Source organism: Triticum aestivum, chromosome 7D (genome assembly GCF_018294505.1).
Source record: "Triticum aestivum cultivar Chinese Spring chromosome 7D, IWGSC CS RefSeq v2.1, whole genome shotgun sequence".
Taxonomy (NCBI): Eukaryota; Viridiplantae; Streptophyta; class Magnoliopsida; order Poales; family Poaceae; genus Triticum; species Triticum aestivum.
The window spans coordinates 354,424,824-354,433,153 of NC_057814.1; positions in this window are offsets into that span (position 1 = coordinate 354,424,824).

Here is an 8,330-nt window from a genome sequence, read left to right on the forward strand (position 1 = left end):
TGTATTACTGAGTGGGTCCAGAGATACCTCTCCGACAATCGGAGTGACAAATCCTAATCTTGAAATACGCCAACCCAACAAGTACCTTTGGAGACACCTGTAGAGCACCTTTATAATCACCCAGTTACGTTGTGACATTTGGTAGCACACAAAGTGTTCCTCCGGTAAACAGGAGTTGCATAATCTCATAGTCATAGGAACATGTATAAGTCATGAAGACAACAATAGCAACATACTAAACGATCGAGTGCTAAGCTAACGGAATGGGTCAAGTCAATCACATCATTCTCCTAATGATGTGATCCCGTTAATCAAATGACAACTCATGTCTATGGCTAGGAAACATAACCATCTTTGATCAACGAGCTAGTCAAGTATAGGCGTAATAGTGACACTCTGTTTGTCTATGTATTCACACATGTATTATGTTTCCGGTTAATACAATTCTAGCATGAATAATAAACATTTATCATGATATAAGGAAATAAATAATAACTTTCTTATTGCCTCTAGGGCATATTTCCTTCAGGAGGAGCAATGCGGCGATTCTTCCTCTATCTTGAGGACAAACTATGTCCGGATTCCCGAGCTCTCTGAGCCGGATACCTGTCTACGGGAGGACATCGCCCAAACCCTGAAGCTAGAATCAGGCAGCGGGCCGTACCTACTGGGCAACATCCCGGAGCCCGAACTTCCCAAATTGGAAACTCCTCCGCCCCTGGGTCTCAGATCGGGTCAAGGTCCGGACTTAAATCCACCCACCCACCCAGGGACACGACTCACTATGCTTCCTCGACGCATATTCTGGTTACCACCAAATTAAGATGGCGGAGTCCGATCAAGCCGCAACGGCATTTATCACTCCATACGGCCCCTTCTGTTTTAACACAATGCCCTTCGGGCTCAAAAACACCGGTGGAACGTATCAACTCATGATTCAGACATGCCTGGAAAAACAGATCGGCAAAACAGTGGAGGCATACGTAGATGATGTGGTCGTCAAAACCAGACATGTCGAATCCTTAATAGACGACTTGAGGCTCACGTTCGACAATCTCCGAACATACGACATCAAGCTCAATCCGGAAAAATGCGTTTTCGGCGTGCCCGCCGGAAAGCTCCTGGACTTCATCGTCTCCAGTAGAGGAATTGAAGCAAATCCGGCTAAAATCCGAGCTCTGTCACAATTGGCTATCCCAACTGACCTCAAGCAAATCCAGAAGTTAACTGGATGCGTGGCGGCCTTAAAGCCGCTTTATCTCCCGATTAGGAGAAAAGGCACTACCCCTTTATCGCCTCCTTCAGCGCACCGAACACTTCGAGTGGACGGACGCGGCCACGGCCAGATTGGAAGAAATAAAAGCCATCCTGGCTACCAACCCAATCTTGGCCGCGCCAAATGTTGGCGAACCAATGCTGTTATATATAGCGGCAACTCACCAAGTTGTAAGCGCAGTGCTCGTCGTCGAACGAGAGACGGACGGACATAAATTCCCACTTAAAAAGCCGGTATATTATGTATCCACTGTCCTCACTCCATGCAAATCATGGTACCCACATTATCGAAAGATAGCGTACGCGGTATTTATGGCATCTCAGAAATTATGACACTACTTTCAAGAGTGTTCAATCACAGTGCCCTCGGAAGTACCACTCAACGACATAATAAACAACCGCGATGCCAGGGGCCGGATTTCCAAATGAGCTATCGAGCTCCTCCCGTTCGACATAACATATAGACCACGACGAGCCATTAAGTCACAAGTACTGGCCGATTTTGTCGCCGAGTGGACAGAAGCCGAACTCCCTAAAGAATACGGCGCGTACTCCAACTGGATGATGCACTTCGACGACTCTAAAATGCTGGCTGGTCTGGGGGCTGGCGTCGTTCTGACGTCCCCCATCGGAGATACAGTCCAATACGTACTCCAAATACTATACACAGACTCCAACAACGCCGCCGAATACGAGGCCCAATTACATGGTCTCCGGATGGCAGTTTCCATGGGCATTCAACGCCTGGAGGTGCGTGGGGACTCGAACCTTGCAATATCTCAAATAAATGGAGACTTCGACGCCAAGGATCCGAAAATGGCGGCTTATCGCAAAGCCGTCCTCAAAATGTCAGCTCGGTTCGAGGGGCTTGAATTCCGCCATGTGGCTCGGGAAAACAATCAGGCGGCGGATATCCTCGCCCGTAGCGGCGCTAAGCGCGACCCTGTCCCACCTAACATCTTCTTGGAAAGGTTGTTTAAGCCATCCATGGTATGGGAAGGGGACACCGGTAACAATAGTCCGGACCCGGCCACAACACCAGATACCGAACACTCTGACACAATCGGAGGCTCTGCCACCGAAATAACACCTTCAGCCCACGTGATAATGGTCGTCATCGCCCCGTGGACAGAACCATTCCTGGCCTACCTAACCAGGCAGGAACTACCCGAGGACCAAAATGAGGCACGCTGCATAGTGCGGCGGTCTAAAGCCTACAAGGTCCACGAGGGAGAGTTTTATAAGAAAAGCACTACTGGAGTCCTTCAAAGGTGCATCTCCGAGGAGGAAGGGCGAAAGCTTTTGGCAGAAATCCATGCTGGACTCGCCGGCCACCACGACGCAGCCCGGGCCCTTGTAAGCAAGGCCTTCTGTACCGGTTTCTATTGGCCGACGGCCCGAGAAGATGCACAGGATATGGTTCAACGCTGCATCAGTTGCCAGCTTTTTGCAAACCAAAGCCAAATGCCGCCTACCGCTCTCCAAACAATCCCCATTACTTGGCCCTTTGCGGTCTGGGGGCTTGATATGGTCGGATCCCTCCAAGGGGGAAGCCATAAGAAAAAATACTTACTGTGGATAAATTCACAAAATGGATAGAAGCCAAACCTGTCAAAACGGCCGAATCCGGAGCAGTAATAGACTTCATATCCAGGGTGGTACACCGTTATCGCGTCCCCCATAGCATCATCACCGATAACGGCTCGAACTTCACAGCCGACGAGGTAAAACTTTGGTGCAGCAACATGGGCATCAAGCTCGATTATGCGTGTGTCTATCACCCGCAAACTAACGGTCAAGTCGAGCGAGCAAATGGTCTTATAATGAGCGGCATTAAACCCATATTAGTGCAGTCCTTAAAGGAATAAAACACGCATTGGGTAGAGGAGCTGGAATCCGTACTATGGGGGCTGCGGACCACGCCGAATCGCACTACCGGATACAGACCGTCCTTTATGGTGTACGGCGCAGAGGCGGTACTGCCCTGCGACATTATTCATGATTCACCTCGAGTGCGCATGTATGAAGAAAAAGAGGCCGAGCTCGATCGGCAGGACAGTTTGGACGCCCTGGAGGAGGAGCGTGACGTGGCAAAAGCCCGTTCCGCATTCTATCAGCAATAGGCTCGAAGGTATCAAAGCAGAGAAGTACGGGCCAAAGCATATAACGTTGGCGAACTCATTCTACGCCTACCGGAGAAGAAAAAGAACAAGCTCAAGCCCAAATGGGAAGGTCCCTTCATTATTGACCAGGTTCTGACCGGTGGAGCGTACCGTCTGCGGGATGCATCGGATAATCGACTCGAGCCAAACCCATGGAACTCAGCCAGACTCCGAAGGTTCTACGCCTAGTGTCGGACTCTATGTTCATCTCCTTACCTCCGTCAATTTTTTACATATCCGCTATCTGTCTTTTCTCTCTTTCTCTCTTCTTTTTTCCTTTTCTTCAAGGCCTTAAATGGCTAAATTGTGTCTTGACTACACAATCATGACGCGCTAACCGCGCTCATTATACCTGGGGGCTTCTTATACAGAAGCTTAATATAACTATTTTCCGGGCTTTACGCCCCACACATGTGTTATTCTTCCACATGTACCTTTTTTCGCCATTACATGCATCGATATGACTTAAGTTTTGGCCAAGCTGGGTTGCCTGGATCTTGTGTTTATGCCCTACGTTCTCGTTAATTCGGCTAGGGCATAAGGGGAGCACCTCTGTGATTGTTACTGCCGGGTCAGCCAGATGTGTACCTCAGACTGGGTGAAGCCGAAAGCTAACGTTCTTAAGGGAATACTTGTTCGGTGAACAAAAGATGACTTTTATTTATTTTAATACATGCCCCCAGATTTTTATAGCCTGTGTCTCTTTTCGCAGTACGGACATGCACATTAGGGCATGCGTACCCGGGGAAAGGAACCCTTAATTGAACTATTCTCCCTGGAAGATGTTTCTTACTATCCATGTAATATAACATAGCTAGTTGGGTACTTGTCTGTTCAAGCACTTATGACCCCTACGCCTGGTTTCCATGCGTACCCCGGTTCTTACATAACTGAGTGGGTATTCGGATACACACCGGACTATCGGGTCCAGAGGTAGAAGCGAAAAGGTCCGCCATGACAAATGATTTACAATCCGGCAAGGGACAATATATGTCACTTGAAGTACACAGTCACTTAGAATGACTAAATTCTTCTTCTATACCATCCAACAGGCTGTCTAGCCTACAATCCTGTTGGGAATACTTTGCGGCTAATTCTACTTGGTCATACACCAAACTGACGGGGATCTCTTTCCCATCGGGCCCCACAGGTCCGACCTCGGCCATGTGGTTTGGGTCAGCTTTGGTATATCGCGTCTTCACCATGGCCCAGGCTTCCCTTGCCCCTTGTCGGCAGGCTGATATCTTCGATAATCGGAAGCGCCGCCGCGCTCCCTTGAGCTTCTCTATAAGCTCCCCCATGCCTTCTGGCGGGGAGACGGATGGCCACAAGGCTTGGGCAATACCCTGCATCACCTGCCGAACTTGTTCGTGCAGTTGTGAGAGCTATGGTAGAAGATCGCCCGCAGACCGGGGCATCACCTCCGTGGGACGACCCGTCAGCATACCTGGAGACATAACTCTGTTAGCCGGCTTCTTCGCCGAACTCTTTCAAAAGTTTGTTCAAGCACTTACTGAAAATGCGGCGCCGAAGCCGCTTATTCTCCTTCACGTAGTCTGCAAGGTGGGCTCGAACATCTTTCAGTTCCACGCCCAGCTGGACATTGGCGTCTTGGAGATCATTTTTCTCCTGCCTAACCCGCGTCAGCACGCGCTCGCCAGCATTTAGCTGTCGATTTGCATGTTGCGCATCCCCCGGCACAGCCTTTGGATTCACTCCGGAGTCATCTGCAACATCTATTGTTAGATTTGCATGTATGTCGCATACTATCTGGTACCTGTCATTCTTTGTAATGGAAAAAAACTGTTACCAGAGGGGGCCTTCTCGGACTTCTTCAACGCGGCAACTGCGGCCCGTAGCTGGGCTTTGCACTCTTCCAGCTCTTGAGACAATTGGGTATTCTTCTGTGTAAGAACCTGCACAAATAATGATCCTTAAATCAGTTGTGTCAACTGTTTCAAGTCTCAGGGGCTACTGATATATATAATCATCAGATTTTCTTACCCGTATATCCTTTACATACTGGTCCGTGGCTCTGGCAAAACCATTTTGAGCAGGACGGATGTACGCGTCTCCTGAGTTGAAGGCATCGAACGCCTCTTGGGAGAAACATGCGTAACGGAGTACGGCGCAGCGGCGCCGGTGATTCATGGTGCTCTCCTCTTCGGAATTAGTAGCGGATAGCCTATCCGCATCCTCTGTAGGAGGAGCATCCGGCGTTCGCCCCGTGTTAGCTTCCGCCTCTATGTCCGGCCCTGGAGCCCGACTGGTGGAGGCGTGATCAGCAACCTCTCCGGATATTGTCCGGCGAGCGTTTTTCCTACTAGGAAACAAGGACGTTATTATATTTTAAAAGACGACAACCGCGGAGCGAGGTTCTGTATCATACCTCTGCGACGGCGTCTCGGTCCTGACCGCCTTCCTTGTTAGCCTACCCGGCTTCGGTGCCCCTTGTTGGCGAGTCACTGCGGGTTCGGCATGGCGTCCCGAGGGCCCTCCCTATAAGACACCATATGTTTACGGTAGGTGAAGTGCAAAAAAGGGGATCCTTCTCGGAAGTTGGGACTCTGGTTTTACTTACATGTGATGCAAGGAGTAGCCCAGGATAGTCGGCTATGATGGCCACCATGGCATCATCGCGGCTCAATTGATAGAATGTCCTGTCGATCAGCTCCACAAATATGTCCGGATCCTCTTCGAGTCCGGGATCGAGGGCCCGGTCAGGGTCCTCCTGTTGTGGAAGCGGGCTGTTGACCTCCCTTACAGCTTTTCGTAGTTCCTTCCATGAAACGGCAAGGTAAGTACTTATGATGAAGAATGCGGGAAAGCTGTGAGTAAAAAGTGACAGCTCACCCAGCTTGGAGGGTTGTACATGGAGAATCCATCCCGTGGCTTAATCCGGATGAACTCCTCTTCCTCTCCGTTGTACAAATCGGACAGAATTTTTGCTAGAGCAGCAACTGAGTCCGGTCCCTTACGCCCGCAGCGGGTGGCATCATCTTCCCCGTTAAAGTGCCACATGGGGTGCCCTCGATATTGAAGTGGCTGTACCCCCCGCATTATACATATTGACATAACCTCGATTATTGTCAATCCTGATTGAGCCAGCATTTTTATCCGGCCCATCAGGTAAATGACTTCTCCGTTATCTTCCTCCCAAGGGCTCCGAGGGTGCCAGCTGCGGCTTTTCTTCAGGGGAGCGTTGTCGAACTCAGGGAGGCCCATCCGAATAGGGTCCGGAAGGGGGACGTCCTCCATATAAAACCACTCCGAAGGCCAGTCCTCGGATGTCTTCTTCGGAGTACCGGAAATTTATCCGGTCCCGGCGATGCGCCATATTTCGGCTCCGCCCACTTGGTACTGTGACCCCTCCTATGTACGGGGTACGAGGCAGAATAGCCTCTTCCATAGCTCGAAATGAGCTTCGCAGCCTAGAAACAGCTCGCAGAGGGCTGCATAGCCAGCAATGTGTAATATGGAGGCGGGAGTGAAATTATGCAGCTGGAGGCCATAGAACTTCAGGAGCCCGTGGAGGAACGGATGAATTGGAAATCCAAGCCCTCTTAATAAATAAGGGACGAGGCATACCCCCTCCCCCATGGATGGGCTGGGAAAGATCTCCGCTTGCTCCCCGCCGTTATAGGTGGCGAGCCCGGCTCGAACAGGGACCATATACGCTGGGGGGAGAAATCCCTGGGTCTGCAACTCTACTAATTGGCTGTGGGGGATGGAACACTTCTTGCAATTGCCAGGCTTAGGACTACAGGAGCGAGAGGAGGAGCTGCGACGACTGGCCATGTTGGAATGGATTTTTTCCGGGCACGCTCCGATGGATACTCGCTGTGGGAGGATGGTGTGATCTGGATCTCAGAATCCCCGTCTCTTTAATAGACGATTTACCCACATGGCTAGGGTGGCAATTGTAAAAGTGCCCCAACTTCTCGCATTCGCTCGACGCGTGGGGAATATCCATTATTAGGCGCGGAAGCCAAGGAGTGCAACATTTATGGGAAGCCGGACACTACTCAAACAAGTATTCAGAATTTGGAGAAGAACCCGCCTTGCAATGCCGAAGACAATCTGCGTGTCGGACTCATCGCCATTGAAGCCTGGTTCGGGGGCTACTGAGGGAGTCCTGGATTAGGGGGTCCTCGGACAAACGGACTGTTGGACTATGAAGATACAAGATTGAAGACTTCGACCCGTGTCCGGATGGGACTATCCTTGGCGTGGAAGGCAAGCTTGGCAATACGGATATGTAGATCTCCTCCCTTGTAACCGACTCTGTGTAACCTTAGCCCCCTCCGGTGTCTATATAAACCCGAGGGTTTAGTCCGTAGGACAACAACAATCATACCATAGGCTAGCTTCTAGGGTTTAGCCTCTACGATCTCGTGGTAGATCAACTCTTGTAATACTCATATCATCAAGATCAATCAAGCAGGAAGTAGGGTATTACCTCCATCAAGAGGGCCCGAACCTGGGTAAACATTGTGTCCCCCGCCTCCTATTACCATCCGCCTTAGACGCACAGTTCGGGACCCCCTACCCGAGATCCGCTGGTTTTGACACCGACAGCCTTTTTTTAGGTAGGCCGGTGCCACATCAGAGTCGTGAAATCGTTATTCAAAACATTACACAACCCTTTCATACATAAATGTTTTGGCCAAATGCAGTCGATGGTTGTCCTACACGACACTCGATACTCGTGTGTGACGCTTTCAATGGGCCCATGAGGTGAGGTTAATTTGACCAGCAAGGTAGAATCTTTTTTGTTTGTGTTATGGTGGTATATAGTACGCGTCTAAGAGGTGGGAGGGGACTGGCATATATACTATATGTACACGTCCGTGAACAAGTAAACCTCACTCAATATCGGGACTTTTTGGTTAC